The following is a 23,901-nucleotide window of genomic DNA, read 5'->3' as shown; positions in this document are numbered from 1 at the left end:
AGCCTTGAGTGCACTCAGTGGAAGCTGCTTGGCTGATTAAAATGGTCAGCACACTCAAAACTGCTAAATGGTCGTTTGGTGGATGCTTAATCGTTAGGCTCCATGTACACTGCAGCTGATAAACTCACGTTTAGGAGCTTTTCTGCGTTTTTTTCAGCAGCCCCTGAACTCTCCCCAATATCTTCCTGTGTCCATGTACACATCGTCGTTTACAGGCAGTTAAGTTTGCAGTCTTTGAATGCAAACGTGCGTTCAGGAGTAGATTTTAACAGCATTTCAAATGCCAAACGCTTGTAAACGTTGCTAACCGCGTTTATAAGCGTTTGCTAAATTTTTTTTTAACTCTTCCATTTCCAGATGCTGTCCAGAGCCTTTTTTCATCATGAGAAATGCTGCAAAGGGTTTTCCCAGTACTTAAATAGACCCGGTACACCATACTTTGAGGTTTCGCATGAAAGAAAAATACTGTTAGACACTGCTGCAATACTTTCTGCACAGAAATGAGCTGGAACACATCCAAACACCACAAAAAAAAAAAAAAAAAAAAAAAAAAAAAATCTCAACAAATATTGCTCTCTCTGCTTCTCTCAAAATGTCTGAAATAGTTAATTTTTTTACTGTTTTTCAGTGCATTCCGGAAGGTCTCCTGAGGTTATCTTTAAAAAAACACTTCTAAACGCAAATGCCCATAAACGCGGTATGCAAACGTGGCTAAACAGACGTTTTCTAACCTACGTTTTCCAGCAGTCAGTTTCCATCGTTCAGAAGTGTCCTGTGTACATGGGGCCTTAAGCTCCCTGACTTGTATGCATATTACATGGAGTTAACCCATTTAACCTTGGGCACTGAACACACACCCATAGATGAAGAAAGCACTAGCTTTTTTTCAACATTGCACTGCATGTGTTTTCCAACGATTGCATTGCAGGGAGGGTGAGGTGAGGTTGCTTTGTCTGTGGGCGCCTTATAGGGTGTAACTGAAAACATATGTATAAAGGAAATGGTGCTGTGCTACTTAATCATAAAAGTGAGTGGTCAGCATAAAAAAACAAACAAAAAAAAAACAAATAATGTGCAAAGAAAACAACCCATATAAAATCAATATACCAGTAAGTGTGAAAGCAACAATACGTGTAACAACAAGAATAAAATGTGACCAAAAAATGGTAAATGATGCACTAAAATCTGCAGGTGAAAAAAAGTGATCAGTGGATGTTGTTGGGGGTCACTGATGTTTCACTGTTTTGTGTTTTTTGGGACGATTTGTTCCACATTTTTTGCCATTCGACATTATAGGTTTTTCATATTTTTCATGCATTTATTCATCCACGGATCACTTTTTTCACCTGAAGATTTTAGTGCATCTTTTCATATTTACCATTTTGTGGTCACATTTTATCCTTATTGCTGCTTTCACACTTGCTGGTATATCGATTTTATATGGGTTGTTCCTTTTGCACATTATTTGTGTTTTTTATGCTGATTGTTCACTCACTTTATGATTAACCCCTTGGCGCCTACTGGCCCTTTAAGGGTTCCAGAAGCCGGGGCAGGGTTTTAGGGTCATGTGACCGCCGTGATTCACTGTCACAGCGGTCACATGATCGGGAAAGGTCCCGATCGAAAGACGAGATCAGGACCTTTCTGTGAGTACCGGACGTGTGCTGGGAGCAAGCAGGGCGCACACTCTCAGCACGTTTTTTTTTTTAAAAATAGAACGGAAATGTGCGGCCGCTCGACATCAATCCGCCACCCCTCTCTGCCAATCCCTCCACTGGCTTCCAACTGCCCAACGGATAAAATTCAAAATGCTAACATGGACGTATAAAGCTGTTCATAATACTGCCCCAAACTACATCACCGATCTGGTATCCAAATACCACCAAAAACGTACTCTCCACTCCTCACAAGACCTCCTACTCTCTAGTTCCCTGGTCTCCTCCTCCCATGCCTGTCTCCAGGACTTCTCCAGGGCTTCCCCCATCCTCTGGAACTCCCTACCCCAATCCATCAGACTCACCTTCCCTCCTCACCTTTAGGCGCACTCTGAAAACCTCTCTCTTCAGAGAAGCCTACCCCGCCCTCAGCTAATTACTGAACTCCTCCACTCTTCCTACCACTCCATCCCCCATAGCTATTTCCTCCTGTACCACTATCCCCTCCCTCCTAGATTGTAAGCTCCAAGGAGCAGGACCCTCAATCCCCTCATGTATTGAATCGTATTGTTACTGTACTGTTTCCCATTATAATGTACAGCGCTGAGCAAACTGTTGGCGCTATATAAATCCTGTATAATAATAATTAGTAGCACAGCACCATTTCCTTTATACATTTTTTTTTCAGTAATGGACTATAGTTAGGTGTTTGCAGCCACTTAGTTGGGATTTTGGTGCATTTGGCAGCGCAGGAGGCTTCTCTCTTCCCTTACTGAAAATATATGGCAAAGCAATCATAGCATGCATACACCACGCATTGGCTTACTACTTGTAAACAGGCACATGCGGCCAAAGGTTTCTTATATATAAAAGGACCAGCTTACATGGGGGGGGGGGGGGGGGGACGTATTGCTTGGGAATACACAGAATATCCATTGTTTCCCTTACTATCTCATCCATTGTTTTTGAATCTAGCATCCTTTTCCCCAGAAACAAAAATGCACCATTGGATCTTACTAGTCCTCAGATGTGGTGTCCGCATTGGGTTTCTTTTTCTCCCTTCATATTCCCATGGTAATTCTGCAAATCACACACTGTTTCGTCAAATCTTTTTTTTTTTTTTTTTCTTCACTGCATCTTTTGGGGCAGCCATGGCTGTCACTGAGGCTAGGAAGCAAACATCTGCCTTTGTTTATCTCCATTACATAATGGATTAATGGGATTAGAAGTAAACACAATAAAAAGAGAAGGTTCTTTGTGATTTCTTTTCAGCTCACACAAAGTGACATGGACACTGTATTAAGCTGGACTTATATTAATCTTTTTTTTTTGTTTAACCAGCAACAAAACAAAAAAAAAAAAAAAAAAAAGAAACGACCAGATTTCCCCGTCCACACTCACAATGTTGATGGGGGAAACACTACCGCCATGGTACTGTGTTCTGATGGTGGGGAGCCTTCCCAATGTTGCAGGCGGCACGGATCGTTTGGGAAAAACCCAAAAGGCTGATTGTACAGAAGTCGACTGGAAAGTGAACTTCTGTACGACCAGCCTGCCCATGGATAGAAATTTGGCCGGTCTGTGCAGATTTAGCAGAATTTTGATCCTTGTATGGCCTTTAGGCATATTCTGTAATTGATTAGAATGTTCTTAGCCTAAATTGGGAAACATAATGAAGCCAACTAATCTTTACTGCTGTCCAATACCCCAGTGGGAGGTCCATTGAGAGGTTTTGTTGGACAGAGCTGAGCTCATCAGCCATCCTACAATGGAGAACCCATGCAGGGCATGCAACATTGCATCAATTACACCCACTAAACACAGAAGCACATGAATCCTACTGATGGCACTGCGGCACCATGCAGTTTTGAATGCATGAAAACCATGAAGAATACAGATCTTTCTAACACAGGCTAGTCAGGGGGGTGAGCTGGGGGAAAAGGAGCATTTTTAACATTAGAGTGGCTTAGCATGGAAGTCTGGGCTAAACGAAACGTAAATCTGCTCCCAGCCCTCTTCTTTTTTCTACAGCCTAGTTCCATGTATATAGCTTTTTTTAGGGTGCTTCAGTGGCCAGCTAAAAGTGATTCTAAAGGTTGTATTGTTTTAAATAAGAAAACAACATGCTATACTTACCGGCTGTGTAATAGTTTTGCACAGAGCAGTCTCGATCCTCCTTTTAAGGCTGGAGCTCCTGGCTCCTCCCCCTGCTGAGTGCACCCAATAGCAAGACTCTTGCTTTGAGGGCACTCGATCAGGCTCACTACAGAGCTGCGCTCCTGTGAACGGATATTGTCCATTCGCACACAGAGCATGACTCAACCACACTTGACAAAGCGCAACTGTGCGAAACAGGTCATCTTGGTAATCCTACATACGTTCCCAGCTGACGCCGGACACTGCCTTCCGCCCTTCGCTTGGCGTGATAACGCCACCCGGGACGCAGGTACGCTGACACCACGTGATTCGTAGCCGACAGGAGCGTTCTCCGATCCCAGCTCCCTTCAGAGTGGACGGGCCTTCCATTGGAGTCACACTGTTCACTTCAGGCTGGTCAAATTTTATATTTGCTACTTTGTATCACTGAATAAAGATGCACCTTCATTAAGGTGCTTGACTGAGAGCATTTTCCACAGCGCCTATTCTTTTCAGTTCTCAACCACACACCTCCGCCATCTCCTCATTGGCTCACTAGCAGTGACAGACAGCAGCAAGAGGAGGGGCCAATGAGGAGATGGAGACCCGGGAGAGCTGCTGCTCTCATGCACATTGCTGGATCAAGATGGGGCTCAGGTAATTATGGGCAGGGGAGGAGGAGGGGGGGGGGTCAATGCACCCAGAAGGTATTTTACCTTAAATAGAAGTACTGGCAAAGCTCTTTAGGCTGTACTCCTCCTGTGGTCACAGGAGTGCAGTTTGTTCTGAACTCCTGTAACCCATTTTCAGCTGACAGTGGGCTGAAGCCACTCAGCCAGTCCCAACTGGGAAAAGATCCCAACTTTAAAGTCGGGATCATGGGCGGAATGACAATTCATGGGGCCCCCAGGCAATAGGGGATCATGGGGCCCGTGTCCTTGCCTAAACTCAAAAAAGCCTATGAAAAAAAAGGTACCAGGGGCATCTCATGGGGCCCCCTACTGACCCCGGGCCCTCGGGCAGTGCCCGAGTTTCCAAATGGTCAGTCCGCCCCTGGTCGGGATCCATCCCAGAGTCTGGAGCAGCAACCTGGCTCAGCAATCCGTTGAGAGCCTGAGCCAGCCGCACCCCTCCCTCTTCACAGCCCAGCGCTGTAGTGAGCGCCTGGGTGGCAGAACAGACAGCGGTGACTGACAGTCGTCGCTCTCTGCTCAGCGATCATGTGATCGAGTTCTCACCCTGAGAGTGTGTGGGGGACAGATGCTGCATCCACCTATTAGTATAACTGGGGAAAAAAAAAACCAATCTTATGCATTATCCACTTTAAGGGGAAAAGGAGAGCAGTAACATCACCCATAGATTTACTATGGGGAATCCATTCACATGACCAGACTGGAGTGCCCTGAGAAAAGGTGAATATCCACAGCTTTCCTCTACAGGACAGTTAGAATGGAGGTGGCAGCAGCAGACTTACATTTTTTAATATTATGAAAGATGTCAAGCCTTACAATAGTGTGCATCCCTGAAGAAACTAAAACTGAGTTTTTAAAAACCTTTAGGAGATAATGGAAAATAATGCCACCAGAAGTATTCCTCTGTGCAGCAATACCCAATATGTTTCTTAACCACTTGCCGTCCGCCTGCTGTTTATAAACGGCCGGAGGCACTCCAGGGGCGGGTTGCCGTTCATACACAGCACCCGCATTTTCTAGATGTGCACTCTCCCTGGGATCGCGCAGCACCGCGATCCGGTGCCTGCTGTGTCCTTCGGACACAGTGAAACACCGATCGTCGGAAGGGACCTCTGCGCGAGGTCTCGATCATGTGATCACTCGTTGGCCAATCAGTGATCACATGCAGAGTAGTAAGCAAGATGTCACTTGACATGATTGTTTACTCTGTGTGAAATCTGTGAATGATCACAGAGGTCACATGGTATAAGGCTATTCACAACAGCCTTGTACCATGTGACAAGCTGTGACCAATCACAGCTCACTCAGTTTTGTCAATGGCTGCAAGAATGCAGCCAGAGAGAAGGAGAAATGGTTGCTTTTACAGCCTTTATTGGCGTAAAAGCAATAAAAAAAAGAAAAGAAAACATATCGTCATCACCCCCCACAAGTAGTAGTGTCACTATGGTGACACTGTACTGCTAGGGTGACGGTATGTAAAAAAAAAAAAAAAAAAAAAATTATATATCTATAAAAAAACCTTTACACTTTTATGGGTGTAAAAGCAATCAGTGTAAAAAAAAAAAAAAAATCTTCACCACCTCCCACAAGTAGTATGGTGACAGTGTACTGTTAGGGTGACAGTATGTAAAAAAATATATAAAAAAAGTAACACATTTAAAAATTATAATTTTTGGTTATAAACTAATTTGGCTTTTTTTTTTTACCAAAAAGATAACTGAATAAACTTTGGCCAAGATTTATGATGAAGTACTATTTATTTGCAAAATTGTATAAGAAAAACACTTTTTCAAAATTTTTGGACTTTCATTTACATAGTAAAAAAATTAAAAATCCCAATGGTGAATAAATACCACGAAAATAAAGCTTTATCAGTCTCAAAAAAATGCTAAAAGATTCATATGGGTACAGCGTTGCATGACCGCGCAATTGTCATTCAAAGTGTGATAGCGCTGAAAGCTGAAAATTGGCCTGGACAGGAAGGGGGTGAAAGTGTCCGGACTGGAAGTGGTTAATTTATTATTTTTAATTGTGCAATAACTAATACTGTACATGAGCAGCGCAGATTGAAGATGGCAGTGCTCATCTGCAGGCATTCATTTTTGTCAAAGGAACCTCAAGCTTGCATGCAAGATCTATGTCAGCGAACAGCTTTCATCTCATTTACAATCTAATTGCTAATTTTCACTAAATGAATACAGATTTTTTTTATTTTGTATTTATTTATATATTTGTGAAAAAGGGATGGATAAAGATAGACCTTTATGGACTAAGGAAAAAAGGGTTAAATTCCACAATGTATTAAAAAGAAAAAAAAATTATGTAGTAGACTATGGCTAATAGAAGCTGCAAACTTTACCAGTTTCCTTCCCGCTATAGAAAAAAAAAAAAAAAAAAAAAATTAAAAACAGATCAAAGGCTGAAGTGAGAAAAAAAAAATCATTTTGTGAACAAGGAGCAGCAATACAAGATTTCTGTCTGCCTGCTGAGACTCCTCATAATGGATCTGCTGGAGCAAGCGCTTCACTTTCATACAATCTCCTATGAAATCACTATCCTCCCAGATGAGTAGACTAGGATCAGTTTAATAGAGGATAACACATGCGGTCATTTTTAATAATAAAATGAATTTGTCGAAATCACAAAGGATTTATCGCACACACACATTTTAACAGTGGTACGTTGCATGTAAAAGTCAATTTACAAAATGTATCCCTGACTTATTTAAAAGCCACTGTAAAGTCAAAGGGATTTTTTTTTTTTTTTACACTAAAATAAAAAAAATGAGGTTATATTGTGCCAAGCATGTAGCATCATACTCAAAACGGCTTGAGGCTGTAATTGGTACTAAAGGTGCTTCAACAAAGTATTGAGCAAAAGCTGGGAATACTTATGTACATGGGGGGGGGGGGGGGGGGCGGTTCTTTTTTCTTTTTAATAAAATTGCAAAGATTTCAAAACGCACTTCTTTCATGTTGTCATTATGGGGTATGGTTTGTAGAATGTTACGGAAAAAAATAAATTTAATTTATTTTGGAATAAGGCTGTAACAAAGAAATGTGGCAAAAGTTAACCACTTCATGTCCGGTCACTTTCACCCCCTTCCAGTCCAGGTCAATTTTCAGCGCTATCACACTTTGAAAGACAATTGCGCGGTCATGCAACGCTGTACCCATATGAATTTGTTAGCATTTTTTTTTAGACAGATAAAACTATATTTTGGTAGAATTTATTCACCACTGGGATTTTTATTTTTTTGCTATACAAATGAAAAAGTTAAAAATTTTGAAAAAAAAAAAAAAAAGTGTTTTTCTTATACAATTTTGCAAATATTTCTTCATAAATCTTGGCCAAAATGTATTCAGTTATCTTTTTAGTAAAAAAAATAACCCAAATTAGTTTATAACCAAAAATAATAATTTTTTTAAACATTTTTATATGATTTTTTTTAACATACTGTCACCCTAGCAGTACAGCAGTACAGTGTAACCATAGTGACTGTACTACTTGTGGGGGTGATGATTTTTTTTTTTTTACACTGATTGCTTTACAGCCTTTTATGTGTAAAAGCATTAATTTCTCCTCCTCTCTGGCTGCATTCTTGCAGCCATTGAGAAATACTGTGTGAGCTGTGATTGGTCACAGCTTGTCACATGGTACAAAGCTGTTGTGAATAGCCTTGTACCATGTGACCTCTGTGATCATTCACAGATTTCACACATAGTAAGCAATGATGTCAGAAGTGACATCTTGCTCAGGGGTGTAATTACCACAAGGCAAACAAGGCATTTGCCTAGGGTGGCATTTTTCAGGGGGGCAGCACTGCCCCTAAAAGAAGGAAAGGAAGAAGGGACACATGCAGCACGGGGACGAGGTGGGATATGATAGAGCCTGCGGGCTGCTTGATGGTGTACGCAGAGCCTGACTCTTATTCCCAGGGATATGCGGAGCTGTGAAGGTGAGTGTCTTATCTCTTGTCGGGGTGGGGGGGGGTTGCCACTGTATGTGGGGCGGTGGTAGTGGAAGGCTCTCTTGGCTGGGGTGTTGTTGGTCAATGGGGGGAGCCAGTTTTTGTGTTGCCTAGGGCAGTACGAAATCTAAATGCACCACTGATCTTGCTTACACCAATTCAACTGATCACTGATTGGCCAATCAGTGGTCACATGATCGGGACCTCACACAGAGGTCCCATACAGCTCCCAGGGAGCGCACACATTCCAAAATGGCGGGCACCATTTATGAACGGCAACCCGCCCCTGTACTGCCACCGTCCGGCTGTTTATATACAACAGCCAGACGGGAAGTGGTTAAGCGCTGTGAATACTTTCTGGATGCACTGAATGCTGAGCTTTCCACATGCTTCTCCAGAATAGATCCGACTTCACATGCCATAGTGACATGCTGTCTCGACTCGTCTCCACTGAAGCAATCTGTTTTACAAGCTACACTGCAAACCAAGATATAAAACAACATGCCCACTTTATTTAAATATCCAGCATGAACAAGATAATATTTGAGGAAGAGCTGGGCCTAGCACGAAACGCGTAAGGGAATTTGATGCTGCTATTTAAAGAGAAAGTTACGGAAATTGATGCCTTTATATTCTCCACACATCATACCCACCAGATACCAAAACTTCACTTTTACCATACAACCTGTCCATTCACTATACCAGGGCTTGACATCTAGGAGGCAGCTAAAAATATTAGAAGCCAGGTTTTTTCTGGGTTATCAGAGCCCGGGGCAAACGCAAATTTGGGTGACGAGCTTCATGTGATGCAATTTGCCATGGAACAATCACAGCAAAACCGCACCACCTTTTAGGTGCCAATCCCAAAATGCCCAGGAGTGAATGGAGCTGCCCTAGTTCACACGTGTGATTTTGGATGTGTTTTCAAACTCACAGATTTGCATGACAGGCCAGTTATTATGTGTTCCTATTGAGGTGGTTCACACAGATGCGATCCAAAAGCATTGTGTTGAGTGCCATTACGAAAAGGGTTCTGTGCAAGTTTGCAGCGGTGCATTCCAGACACGCAAGTGATAGAGTAGAGTGGCGTGCGGAGATCAGTGTTCACATAGGATTGCTATTGACAGGAGTTTTTGCACTAAAGTCAATGGGACGCGTTTTTTTTGCACTGAAGTCAATGGGAGGCAGTGTGTGAACCCAGGTGCCTGGATGCAATTTCTAGTTGCCATGGCGACCTGGGATTTTCCAAGCCATGCACTATACACTCCCTCTGCATTTCTCTTACTATTTACCTGTATATTTATTAACTGTCAATATCACTTGCTATTCTTTCTGTAGATTGTCTATCAATTTCCTTCTCTCCCCCAGATCAGCATATTCCTGTGACGAGTATAGCCAGGTGTTTGACTCGTTGTGACCATTCAGACTGAACAAATCAAATGAACGGCTAAGTCTTAAGCTGGCCATACACATCGATTTTCGGCCGAGAATATTCGTAAGAAAAAAGTCGCACAAAAATTCATGTTCATAGGATGAATGTCGTTCGAAAATTGTCTTCTGCTTTTAACATTCGACTTTAAAATGAATGTAATTTCTGAACGATAACCACATACACCGGCCGAAAATTCATTTGATCGAGAAAAGTTTTCCTTCCTGCCCCTTCGAATTTTCCCATCACTGCTGTCGAAAATGAACATCGATTTGACTGCACTAACAAATAGAAAATCAAACGAATATTCTTCAAACTAAAATTCTTGGTAGGAAAATGTATACGTGTATAGCCAGCTTAAGTATATACTAGCAGCAGTGCTTGCCACCCTTGTGAAAAGCAATCAAACAGCTGATCACTTTTCAGAGGAGTGCAACAGGTGGTAAGGAGGCGATATGTCAGAGACAGCAATAAAACACAGCTGAACATCCGGTGTTTAAAACAGCCAAGTACACACATTTTGTTTTAAATGCAGTTTGAGCAAGATAGGTAGGAGGAGGGGGGAGGGCACAGTTTTAAAGGACAGACTTTTGCTTTTCTTCCAGTTTAACCCAGGCTCCTTTATGGCACACAACCCCCGTTATTGGTAATGCTTGTTTTTGAGGTGGCATTTATGGGGATACAATACAGGTTTACTTTTGCATAGAATGGCTTAGACCAGGGGTGGGAAAACTTTTTGACTTGAGGGCCGCAATGGGTTCATATACTGGACCCGGGGGCCGGACCAAGAGTAGATGAATGATGTGTATGTGTCATCCATAGTAAGTATAGTAATATTCCCCCATAGTAAGCATAGTAATTCATCCCCCATATAGTAATTCATCCCCCTATAGTAATTCATCCCCCATATAGTAATTCATCCCCCCTATAGTAATTCATCCCCCATATAGTAATTCATCCCCCCTATAGTAATTCATCCCCCATATAGTAATTCATTCCCCATATTAATTCATCCCCCCTATAGTAATTCATCCCCCATAGTAATTCATCCCCCATATAGTAATTCATCCCCCATATAGTAATTCATCCCCCCTATAGTAATTCATCCCCCATAGTACTATTCCCCCCCCAAGTAGTAAGCCAAGTCCCCGTGTCAATTTACTTACCTTTGCTCCGCGCGTTCCTCTCGCTGTGTTCCCGCGCCGTTCCGGTCTTCAGGGCGGACTGTGAGAGGAGCCTAGCTCCCCTCACGTTCGTCACGCTGCCCCGCCTACACACATCCTGACAGCCAATGTATCACACTCCGCAGGCCGGATTAAAAGGTCCGCCGGGCCGTATACAGCCCGCGGGCCGTAGTTTGCCCATTGCTGGCTTAGACCAATAAAAGTATACAAATTCTATACCTGTGGGGCTGCTGCAGATACTGAGAATCACTGTAGTAGTAGCCGCTACTACACTTATTTCCACCGTCTTCCAGGTCCTGTGGTGGGCAGCTGCCAAAAGCACAATACAGGGGTGCCATTCACAGAACAATTTGTAATCTTCTCAATTCATACAAAGAATTCTCTGACTGGATGAGGAGATTGTGTCACCATTCCACCTCAACAAAATCAGAGAATGTTTTGCCTTAACCACTTTATCTCTGCCCTATAGCAGTTTTACTGCTACAGGGCAGCATTACTGTGCAAAATCACGTGTGTGTACATATATACATGATTTTGCACTTCTGCCACACGGGGGCTTGCATGCACCTCTGGGAGGATCATTGTGCGGTGACATTTCACAGCAGAAAACAGACCTACAAGTCCCGATGAGCTGTTGCCCACCAGCACCTGCAGATCGTCAGTCATTGAGGAAGAATAGAGCTGTGTATGTTTACATAGTCACAGCCCTGTTGTGATGGGGGAGTCATGGATCATGTGTCTCTGCAGAGCTGAGAACACGATCTATCACTTCCCCTACTAAAAGCGCCACCTAGTGAACACCAAGCACACAGCTAGGCACACACTTAACCCTTTGATCAACCTAGATGTTAACCCCTTCCCAACCAGTGTCATTAGTACAGTGATTAGTGTATATTTTTAGCACTGGTTCTCACAAAGTGTCAGTTTAAAAATGCCCACTGCAATATCGCAGCCCCACTATAAGTTGCTGATCGCCGCTATTACTAATCTAAAAGAAGAAAAAATTCCAGTATATGTACCATAGTTTGTAGATGCTGTAACTTTTGCAAAAACTAATATACACTTATTGGGATTTTTTTAACCAAAAATATGTAGAATACATTTTGGCCTATATTTATGAAGAAATATGATTTTAAAATTTTATTTTATTGGATATGTTTTATAGCAGAAAATAAAAAATATTGTTTTTTCTTTAAACTGTCAGTCGTTTTTTGTTTATAGCATGAAAAGTGATCAAATGCCACCAAAGGAAAGCTCTATTTGTAAGAAAAAAAAAAAAAAGACATTCCATTTGTGTACAGCATTGCATGACTGCGCAATTGTCAGTTAAAGTAACGCAGAGCCACATCGCAAAGAATGGCCTGGTCAGGAAGGGGTAAAAATCTTCCGGAGGGCAAGTGAAGAAAAATACAAAGGGGTTTGCTTTATGGCATTCATGCTGAGCGAGCAACCTCGCATTTTATTATTATTATACAGGATTTATATAGCGCCAACAGTTTGCTCAGCGCTTTACAATATAAAGGAGACAATACAGCAACAATACAGTTCAATACAAGAGGGTTAGGAGGGCCCTGATCCTGGGAGCTTACAATCTAGGAGATTGGGTCTCTTCACCTACACCACATTGGGAAGCTTATAAAATAGTGGCAAGAGGTCATCTCACTGATAGCCTCTCCATGACGTTGCCTAAGAGATCAACGCCAACTACAACTGGAACAGGAACTTGAGCGCCACTGCCTATGATCTCAATCCTACTTCTGCTGCTAAACTCCGCCAAGATAAAGCTTGCATGGAATTGAACCTTTGATTCACTGATAACTCCATAAGCAGTTGCGTTTGGCACATCAGAAATGCTATGCTCAAAGCAATACAACGGGGCACCATGTTGGTGAAATGTTTTCCCTGTCTCTCATCGCAATACAAACCCATTGCTCTTCCTACACGCCTCCACACTCTAACCAGCAACCCTCAGGATATCCTGGCAGAATTCTGTCGTCATATACATCCACCTCTGAACTGCTTTCTATCACCCGGGCTCAGGCCTTTCTTGATACACTTGCTCTCCCTTTGATTTCGACATGACGCCAGAAATTCAAGGAGGCTGATGTCACCACGTTAGAGATCACAACTGCGATTCGCAGCCTTAAGATCTGTAAATAACCAGGGACCCCACAGTTATATGGCTCTTTAATAAAAAAAAATCTGATGTTCTTACTCCCCACCTACAGGTAGTTTTCAGCCATTTATAAACTGCCTACCCTTTCCCACCAGAATCTCTTAAGGCCAATGTGTTCATGATCCTGAAACCAGACACGAACCCCCATACCTGCTCTAATTTCCTTCCTATATCGACATTTATGTGAAAAATTTAGCAAAATGTTTGGCCACCAGACTTGACACTGGGAAGCTGATCCCCAAAGATCAGGTGAGGTTCCTCACTTTGCCTGGCGCTGGGGACAATATCCTTAGAACTATACACCTCATACATCTTGCCAAATTTCGCTCCAGCCCAGTATGATGCCATCCCTTGATGTTCTTAGGGCCTTCTATACCATCTTATGGGCTTTTATGTGCTACACCCTGAGACAATAGGGTTTCAGTGATGGTTTACTCTCTTGGATATCAGCTCTTTACACTCAACACACTGCTGTACTGAAGTATACTGGTAGGAGACAGGGTTTTCCCATCCTCTTCATCCTTGCCCTGGATCCCCTGGCTGTGGCTATCAAAGCCCAACTGGATGTCCAGGGGATGGAATTGGTGGGTGAACACCATAAACTGATGCTTTTTGACAACATATTACTTGTTCATCTCCTCTCCTCATACCTCTCTACCCAACTTGTTCAAGGTCCTCTCTGAATTTAGGCAGCTATTGCACTTAAAACTCAACAAGGCCAAATCCAAGGCTCTGAAGCTTACCCCTGACCAACTATAGATTTTCTTAGCCAGCCTCTCTCCCATACCTTGGGACATGCTTCACTTCGTCCTTTGACTCCCTGTACCAAGCAAACTAACCTCCTCCCTTTAAAGATCGGAAGATACTATTTGCATCCTGGGCTTCTTTGCAGATATCTTGGTTTGGCAGGAAACATGCCCTCCATATGGCTTTTATGCCAAATCGCCTTTATTATTGCCGGGTACTAACAGTTCTTATTCTGAGACACATTCTGAGGATCGAAGAACGCAAACTTGTCCACTTTATCTGAAAAGGACGCAGACCAAGTATAGTAGCCCCAGTACTGTACTGGCTATAAGGATCATAAAACGTTGTCCCCCCCCCGTCTCTCTGCATGCCACCTCTGAGATGCCAATATGGGTTCATTTCGTGATTGCGGAATGTTCCCCTTTCCAGGTGTAAAATCTTCTTTGGACCTCCTCCCACATCACAGGCCCTTTTTTGTCGCACTACCTAAATCAATGAAATAATCCAGTAGGCTGCTTTCTCCCCATTTACCTCTTTCCAGTATTCTAGATAACCTTCAGTTCAAACCTGCATACGATAATTTGTTGGCTTTTGGGTGGTGGCGTAGGAGGGAGTTAAATATGTTTATGAGCTCCTCGCTCTGAATGGTGTTACATCTTTTCAATATCTAGAAGAACATTGGCAATTACCAGCAGTTCTTCTGGTACATCCCAGATAAAAACCATGCTTGCAGCCTGCTCTGATGCTAGGCCGTCTGCCTAAACGTTTAACCCCATTCAAAAAACGTTGCCGGAAAGACCACTATCTGAAAGGCCTAGTCTCAGACTTATACTCCTCTATAACCGACTTGATAGGCTCTGGCTGAGTGGTAGAGGCCCTGACCAACTTACATGGACTACGAATTGGCTAGCCTCTTCCAAATGTTCTCTGAACTTCTTCACATAAGAATATGTCTATAAACTACTTTCATGGTGGTACATGACCCCTGATTGAGTGTCTAATATCACCGCTTCAGCATTTCCCATGTGCTGTCCTGGCTGTAGGAAGCAAGGCTCTCCATTTCATATTTGGTGGTCCTGCCCTCAAGCAACCTAGTTGTGAACATGAGTTTACATTATGATCTGGTCAGTCCTTAATGTCTCTTTGGTCTGCAACCCCTTGGAGGCCATTCTGCATGAATTGATCTTGTCCCCAACTAAGAATCAGAAAAAGCTGGTAGGATTTGTGTTTCTGGCTGCCCGGCACTCTTTGGCGTGGAGACAACCACTTTTCAATTTTCTGAGGTACGGCACACACTCATAGGAACCAATGCCGAATCCCTCAAGTTTGGGACCCCTGAATCACATACAACGCACAGGTGAACATAGCCCAAACCTTGCTTTCTGTGTGACTGTACCTAGCCACACGCTGACAGCCCCGCCCGCCCCTCCACCTTCCAAAATCCAGGCAGGCTCTGTTTACCATTTCCCCACCTCTTGCTCACTCCACCTACTCCTTCATTCTTTTCTTCCTTTTTTCTTACTTTGGCGCTTTTACAATTGTTAACGGATTCCCCTTTCTTTTCTATAATTCATACCACCCTTAAGGATTGGTGTACTGTATTGCATCCCTTTGCTACAGCCTACATACATACTGTTTGGTGACACCTCACAACTTGCTTTTGCTTGTGTATTATGCCGTATCACAGAATTCTTTTTAGGTTATAGGTTTCCCTTTGCCGCTCTATTTGCACTGCGCCTTTATTCTCTGTTTACGTTTTCTATTGTAAAACGTGAAAAACCCAATAAAACCCTTTGGATACCAGCTGCATGGACACTGACTGCTCAGCATCCACAGAGATAAGTTCAGTGGGAAACTGGGGAGGGGGGTGTACAGTGTTACTTCTAGTAATTTTTACTGAAAAGGTGAACTAATCCTTTAAAGTGGTACTTCAATCTCTTAACCACTTGCCCTGCAGATGATTTACCCCCCTTCCTGACCAGGCCATTTTCTGCGTTAACTGACAATTGCGTGGTCATACAACGCTGCACCCAAATGAAATTTACGGCCTTTTTTCGCCACAAATAGAGCTTTCTTTCGGTGGTATTTGATCACCTGTGCGTTTATTTTTTGCACTTAAAAAAAAAAAAAAAGACTAACAGTTTTGAGAAAAACAATATTTTTGACTTTTTGCTATTACACATGTCCAGCAAAAAATTATAAAAAAAAATCAAATCCCATCATAAATTTAGGCCAAAATGTATTCTCCTGTCTTTGCTAAAAAAAAAATCCCAATATGTGTAAATTAATTGGTTTATTTGAAAGTTATAGTGTTTACAAAATGGCGGTATAGATACTGGGATTTTGTTTTGTGTTTTAATACTAGTAATGGCGGCGATCAGCAACTTATAGCGGGACTTCGGTGGACATACGTGTAAATTAATTGGTTTATGTGAAATTATAGCGTCTACAAATGGTGGTATATATACTGGGCTTTTTTTTTTCTACACTAGTAATGGCGGCGATCAGCGACTTATAGCAGGACTGCAGTGGACATTCTGACATGGGGGGGGGAACTGACTTGGTGCCACAGACATCCCCAGTGACACCAATACAATGATCAGTGCTAATAAACAGCACCGACACTGTACTAATGGCACTGGGCAGGAAGGGGTTCACATGTGGGGCGATCAAAGGGTTAACAGTGTACTGTTTTACTAGGGGCTGTGTGTGTGCTTCACAAAGCAGTGTGCAGGAGCTGACAGGGGAGAGAACTGTTTACCACCCCAGCCCCCCAGACCCAGTGATTGACAGCCACGGCTGGTGGCACACCCCCTACCAGGAAACGCAAAGTCACGTATATACATGATTTTGCACACTGCTGTCACCCTGCAGCAGTATTTCTGCTATGGGGCGGCACTAAAGCAGTTAATCAATATGGACCATTTTCAATCCTTATGCTGGTAACATTAGTAAATGGATAGGAAAGTATATCATATTTACTTGTTTTAAACCGTTTTTTTTTTTTTTTAATATTTACTTAGTTACTTCCTAGTTTTCATGCCTAGGCAAACGAGGTCATACAACCCAGGAGTCTTCAGGAGGGTTTTTTCAGCTAAGCACACCCTCCTGTCGTCATGCCTGAGCTAAGGGCAGATGGATTCCAGGAAGTCATTGCTACGTGAATCATCTGCCCTTACTTAAAATGGAAACAGCCAGAAATGCTAAGGGCTGTTTAAATGAAGCAAGGAGGCATGGAAGGATGGCTGAATTGGCTTTGAATAACAAAAATGAATGAAAACGTGTTTTTGGTGCTCAGACACAGTGCAGTTCCGCTTTAACAGTAGGATTAAGCACCGACATCACCAGGATCCTGCCCCTTTGTGTTCAGCACAGGGGACGGTGGGGGCGAACTGGCCCTGCAGTGCCCATGTAGCAGTCTGGGGAGTTGAAATTCCTGCACTTCTTCCTCTTCTCTTTGCTGTGCTTCTGGGACAGATCAGAGAGATAATCTGTGTTGGTGATGACCAATCAGAATTGCTCTGATCCGTCCTGGAAGCACTGCAGGAATTTAAAATCCTGGCCGGCTGTATAGGCACTGACAGCTCACCGTTCACGGAGATATGTAGAGCAGGGGCCATTAGGTGGGGGAGGGTGTAAGGCCCTGACACCCAATCTGTGACCCTCAGCAGTCTTTTGAGGGAACACCGATTAATGCAGGGTTTATCAACCTTTTTCCAGTCAAGGCGCCCTTTAAAATTCTGCACAAATCTTGAGTCACTCATACCAAACGTATAAAATGAAATAATAGTTTTACAGAATGCAGCACATGTGGGACACCCAATGTTAGAGATTTATTCTTCCAAAGCAAATACACATTTGCACACTGGTACTGACTAGTATTCCAATGTTTCTCTTCTCCCTCAGCTAATGTGACTCCAATGCTGACAAAAAGAGTGGCGGGGGAGGGGCAAGCAAAGATGCTATGCAGGTGACGGATGTCCTTCTGACCAACTGATGACATCATTGTTTTTTTTTTTGTTGTAAGCTAGAAGATTGTAATGGTGCAAAATGAAAGCCTGTAGCTTTTTGTAACTAAAACGCACACTTGATCCTCCTGCTGGCTTGTATACAATTTTGGGGAATTTTGAAAAGGCACCCCTAAGGAAACCAGAAGGCCCCCCAGGGTGTCTGGGCAACCTGATTGAAAAAGGCTGGATTAGGGCAAGCACCGATCTCTACTAGCCTCATGTGACATGTTCCCAGCTTCACATCTTCTGCAGCCATCCCCAGCCAAAAATGTAGCATGTCCACACTCTCTGACCCTCATTTTATTTATTAGGTCTCATGAAGGGTTCCACTGATATTTTTTTTATTGGCGAGTACTATTGATACTTCCAGTCAAGTACTCGCCGATAACTTTGTAATGCGATTTGAGCCAATACAAAATGAATGGTGCAATCTGAGCCCATAAACAACAAATGTGCTGAAATCGCACTGCAAAGAATTGCATTCAATTTGAACAGGAATGCGGTGCGATTCCTGTCCAAATCATGTGGTTTCCCTACAGTTGCAGTGCAATTTTGGCCATTTTGCATGGCTCAAATCTCACCACATCCATGGGGAAACTACATGATTCAGACAGGAATCGCACCACATTCCTGTTCAAATCGCATGCAATTCTTTGCAGGGCAATGTCAGCACATTCATTGTTTATGGGCTCAAATTGCACCAGAAAGGCAATGGTTTCAGGTATCAGAGCATTTACACGAGTACAAGTAATACTAAGTAAAGGTTTAGTAACAGCACTGATACCAATATCGGTGAAACCCTCGTCTGCAATTTCTGACAGTCCTCTCACGCATTACATGTAGTGAATATTGTGTGTGGCCCTTGGATAATGTCCGGGGCCGTATTTGAGGCCGTCTTCAGTTCAGAAGTTGATAACCACTGGTCGAAGTTGTTGGGTAGCCAGGTTCATGTCAGCGAGCTGTGGTGCGGTTTGGTGCAGCACAATTCTATCCACAGCAGTTTTAGGTGCTACTCCCCTTATGAATAGTAGTCAATTTATACAGCGCTTTACATATATATTGTACATTCACAGTCCCTAACCCTCAAGGGGCGTACAATCTAAGGGCCCTAACTCACAGTCATTCATATACCAACTGTTTGGAGTGTGGGAGGCAATTTGAGTAGCCGGAGGTAATCCACACAGATACAGGGAGAACATGCAAACTCCATGCAGGTATAAAATAACATAAAAATAGTGCAGCGCTTAATAGAAATTCTATTCCCAATGAAGGAATAAATAGTCCCAATATTCCAGACCGGTGAACGTTCTTTAGGCTAAATAGAAGTGCCCACTCACCGGAAGTGCACTTGATATAGTGCAGTATATTAATGTTCCCTGGTGTCTCCGGGTATACACATCTGGGTCAGCAGGTAGAAGGGCTTCCCTCTCAGGGTGAGATAGGTCCGGGATCACAGGTATTAACCACTTTCAGACCAGACACTTTTACCCCCTTCCTGACCAGGGCAATTTTCAGCTTTCAGTGCTATCACACTTTGAATGACAATTGCGCGGTCATGCAACACTGTACCCAAATGAATTTTTACCATTTTTTTGAGACAGATAAAGCTTTATTTTGGTGGTATTTATTCACCACTGGGATTTTTATTTTTTTTACTATGTAAATGAAAATGTCCAAAAATTTTGAAAAGTGTTTTTTTATAACATTTTGCAAATAAATAATATTTCATCATAAATATTTGCCAAAATTTATTGCATTATCTTTTTAGTAAAAAAAAAAAATCCAAATTAGTTTATAACCAAAAATTATCATTTTTAAACTTTTTTTTTACATTTTTATATTATTTTTTATTTTTACATACTGTCACCCTAGCAGTACAGTGTCACCATGGTGACACTGTACTACTTGTGGGGGGTGATGAAGATTTTTTTTTTTTCCACCGATTGCTTTTACGCCCATATAGGATGTAAAAGCAATCATTTCTCCTTCTCTCTGTCTGCATTCTTGCACTCATTGAGAAGTACTGAGTGAGCTGTGATTGGTCACAGCTTGTCACATGGTACAAGGCTGTAGTGAATAGCCTTGTACCATGTGACCTCTGTGATCATTCACAGATTTCACACGTAGTAAGCAATGATGTCAGAAGTGACATCTTGCTTACTACTTTGCATGTGATCACTGATTGGCCAATCAGTGATCACATGATCGGGACCTCGTACAGAGGTCCCGTCCGACGATCTGTGTTTCACTGTGTCCGGAGGACACAGCGGGCACCATTTCGCGGTGCTGCGCCCTCCCAGGGAGCGCACACAAGCAACGGCCACCCGACCCTGCAGTGCCACCGTCTGGCCGTTTATATGCAACGGCCGGTCGGGAAGTGGTTAAAGCTCCAACTCAGAGTTCCCCTTAAGAGATGTATGGGTGTTGCTCTTACAGTGGTAGGAACCTCCCTCTCTGGATAGATTCAGAGCAGCACAGTATCTGGAAAAAAATAATCCCCGCACGGGGTCAAAACAAAGAGGTGCCCATCGTGTAGTATGATTTAATTAAGGCAGACGTTTATTTAAAAGCATAGGATGCATCCGACATACAGTGGGAACGGTAAAGCAAAGCGAACACTAACCGTCCCAAGAGTGAAATGGCCGCCGGAGCTCCACGATGCTCCGACGGCGTGACGTCAACGGCGCGAGCAGGCTCCTCCTTACGCGTTACGTGCCACGCACATCATCAGAGGGTGAGCCGATAAGGGAATAATTTCTATTAAGCGCTGCACTATTTTTATGTTATTTTGTACTGAGGTTTTGTTGGTTACCTTGAGTGTACAGCTGCTGGACTGAATAGCGCTCACTTTTTTATTTTTTGTTTGCCAATCCATGCAGGTATAATTGTGGTTGGGAATCCAACTGACGACTGCAGTGACCCCCATAGCCACGGTGCTGCCCCAACTGCCTAATCTTAGACCGTTCATTTCACGAAAGCGCATCAAAGCCTTGCATACTGCACCTTTGATGCGTTTCCAAAAAACACAGTCTGATAAAAAAAAATGAATGGGATTGCACCCAAGGTCCCTTTCACACAAGGCGGACTCCATCCAGAAGTTCTGCCTGCTCAGCGGGGGATCTGTCTGCTGATCCCTGTGGGATCCCCTTGGGCAGAGTGGACACAGCCCACTTGCTCTCTATGTTACGGTTGGATGTAAACAGACCACCTGTCCGTTTACATCTGTCATCTGATACAATCTTTGGATGGGGATCAGATCCCTGTCCGTCTGCTTTTCGCAGATCCAAGGCAGGTGGGGTGTAAATGGACACATGTTCATTTACATCAGACTGTCATCTGATCCGCGGGCCCGGCCCCCGTCCGGATGCCTTCCCCCGGGCCCGGCCCCCGTCCGGATGCCAGCCCCCGTCCGGATGCCTTCCGCGGATTGGATGCAGGCTGGGTGTAAATGTACATGTCTGTATACATATGTCTTCCCATAGAGAACAGTGGATGGACTGATCGGGTCCACTTGAACATATGGACCCTATTGGCCTGCCTGTGTGAAAGGGCCCTAAAATGTGTATACAATCACTCTGCACTGGTGTGATCCCGGCCTTAGTTCACCTTTCATTTGTTCCTGAACAGGTGAACTAACCCTTTAAATACAAGCATGTGCACTGACACGGCCAGCATCCCGCCCCTGTGTGAGCCGTGGTCAGGTGATCACCCAGCCTGCAGCTGATTGGGCAAAAAATAAATGTGAAGCCAAAGCTTGGATAAGGAGGAGCTTGGAAAAAGCCTGAGCTCATCACCAATCCAGGGGGCGGAGCCAATCTAGACTTCTGCAGGAAAAGTCAAGATTTGCATAGAAGTCCAGCATCCCCTCCCTGTAGATGCCCGGATGTATGTGTCATGCAGATGGAATGTTGCTGTCTTGGATGCCAGCTGTATATGGAGCTGTAGAAAGCACAGGCACTGCAGAGAATACACAGAATGGGGGGTACACGGTGAGCTGGGTACAGAATGGAGCTCCCATGTGTGGGAGGTAGACGGAGGAATGGCGGATCCATGCTGATGACACAAGGACACGATGAGAGGCACGCAGAGGGCAGCCAGGCCCGGGCACAAGTGCTATCAGCATTAGGCCGTGTCATTGCAGGATGACGGAGCGATGTGTCCGGGAACACAGCAGGCCGCGCTCACCCCGGCCCGACATTCCCTCCCCTCCTCGCCCCAGCTCCCGCACCTGAGAATAGAGATCCGTTGACACGGCTTCCACACGCTCACACACGCCCGGCTGTTCAGCTTCCTCCCCGTCCCCTCTCCTGCGGATTCAATGCCGTTCTACTTCCGTTCCAGCCGCCACTTCCGCTTCACTATGGCCCCGCCTCCCCCTCAGAGCGGGACTGGCTGCCTCCCCGGGGTGTAGAGCGGGGAGTGACTTCCATGTCACCATGGCGACCGGGGTGACGTCAGTGGCTTGTGGAGAGGAGCGGCGCTAAGGGCGGGAGGGGGAGAGAGTGTGTCTGGGCTGCCTGGTTACCTCATAGGGTGACATTATGGAGGTCTGATTGGCTGGCCGACTGTAGAATATAAAACTAGAACGGCTTTGTGAGAAATTAAATTCGAATTGACTAAACAGGTGAATGTGTGCTTAAAGAGACCGTGTCGGTATCAAAAGAGTCGCACCTGAGGTCCCTCATAAGGCCTCGTGCTCACAGGGCACTTGAACAGCTCTGTGTTCTCTGCTGCTGACAAGAGTAAGGCCCTGGTCACATTGGGTGCAACTTGGCATGCGATTTGCCGATACGACTTGCAAGTCGCACCCAATTATCTGCAATTAAAGCGGTCATATCAGTGCCGGTCCCACTTGGAGCTGCACCCATTTCCAAAGTAATGCATAGACCTCTGTGTCAGATGTCTTGCAAATTGCACCTCAAATCGACGTAATCCGACTGAAATCGTGCAACTTCACTGTAAGTCGCACGATTTCAGTCAGGATCGGTGTGGCCGGGGTGTTAAACAGGATTAAAAACGCCGTGCTGAAACACTTTCAGGTGCGTCAAGTGTTTGTGAATTCACTGTCTAAAGAGCAAGTTTGGACTTTGGAGCCTCACTATCGAAGGGAAGACACTGGTACTCTGCAGCGAGATTCTCCTTGTGTTGCAATACCTCGCCCAGGCCTGGCTCCCACGGGTCAACACCTGCAGGGCCATCACCAGGACGGTGTTTTACATCATCCGGGGCTCCAAGATGGACAGAGTGAAGCGGGTAGTCATGTTCAAGGAGCCCCTCAAGGGCATGCCTGACATCGCCACTCAACTGAGGGTGTTCTTTGCTTGCAACTGCATCCACAGGACTTTGCTGAACTGGACAATGGATTCTGGCGGAAACTCCATGTCACATTTTTTTCCTCTTGCCCCTCTGGAGGTCCCTCGGATGGGACAAATGGGGACAGTTCCATCTCCTACAACTGGGACACTCCTTGGTATTACTTGGACACTTTTAACCCCTTTGGGACGGCGCCTCCCGCCCCTTTTAGGGTTTCAGAAGCCAGGGGGCAGAGTTTAGGGTCATGTGAGCGCCGCAACGTGCAGTCACATGATCAGGAAAGGTTCCGATCAAAAGAGGAGATCGGGACCCTTCCGTGAGTACCAGACATTTGCTGGGAGTGTGCAGGGCACGCGCTCTCAGCACATACGTTCTTTTTTAATAGAACGCAAATGTGCGGCTGCTTGACATCTAGGCCCAGACGCCGGGAGGCCACACATTTGCTATCAGCCGGCGTGAAGAGATTAAGTTTATCGAGGAGCAGGGGCTGCATGGAGTCAAGGCCAACTTTTGGAAGCCAAAGACTATCTACAAGCTGATCAGAGCCAAGGACATTGTGGAGTTGGTTCCAGGCCAGCTCTCAGCCACT

At 44.2% G+C, this 23,901-nt stretch overlaps 1 protein-coding gene across 1 annotated transcript in view; it reads right to left on the bottom strand.

The window, feature by feature from the left end:
- LOC149463863 (14-3-3 protein beta/alpha) overlaps nt 1-22,383 on the bottom strand; it is a 44,711-nt gene extending 22,328 nt beyond the window's left edge. The window contains exon 1 of the mRNA XM_089674369.1: nt 22,228-22,383. The gene's annotated coding sequence lies outside the window, so the exon portion shown is untranslated. The remainder of the gene's footprint in view (nt 1-22,227) is intronic.
- Nucleotides 22,384-23,901: the final 1,518 nt, after the last annotated feature.

This window comes from Staurois parvus, unplaced genomic scaffold (genome assembly GCF_062004578.1).
Source record: "Staurois parvus isolate SC_StPar_1 unplaced genomic scaffold, SC_StPar_1.0 ptg000151l, whole genome shotgun sequence".
NCBI classification, from domain to species: domain Eukaryota; kingdom Metazoa; phylum Chordata; class Amphibia; order Anura; family Ranidae; genus Staurois; species Staurois parvus.
This window is presented reverse-complemented; position numbering and strand designations above follow the sequence as displayed.